Here is a 239-nt window from a genome sequence, read left to right as displayed (position 1 = left end):
CCCCGTCCCTGCTTCCTTCCTCCTTTTCTCCCTCCCTCCTCATTCCCTTCCTCCCTCCTCATTCCCTTCCTCCCTCCTCATTCTCTTCCTCCCTCCCTTCCTCCCTCCTTCCTCCTCCCTCCCTCCTTGGCTCCCCGGCGGTGCTGGCTCCGCGCTCGGTAGCCTGGAGGAGGCACAACCCGACCTGTGTCCCCGGCCCCGGATCACCCGTCCACATTCAGGGGCAGAGAAGCAGCAGG

At 65.3% G+C, this 239-nt stretch overlaps 1 protein-coding gene across 1 annotated transcript in view; it reads right to left on the bottom strand.

Annotated features, from left to right (window-relative positions):
- The window catches only part of Ak4 (adenylate kinase 4), a 26,486-nt gene that overhangs the window by 23,932 nt on the left and 2,315 nt on the right, over nucleotides 1–239 (bottom strand). The gene's annotated exons all lie outside the window — the stretch shown is intronic.

This window comes from Fukomys damarensis, unplaced genomic scaffold (assembly GCF_012274545.1).
Source record: "Fukomys damarensis isolate Sample0158 unplaced genomic scaffold, DMR_v1.0_HiC HiC_scaffold_33, whole genome shotgun sequence".
Classification (NCBI taxonomy): domain Eukaryota; kingdom Metazoa; phylum Chordata; class Mammalia; order Rodentia; family Bathyergidae; genus Fukomys; species Fukomys damarensis.
Note: the sequence above shows the minus strand (reverse complement) of the source record. Positions and strands in the feature narration are given on the sequence as shown.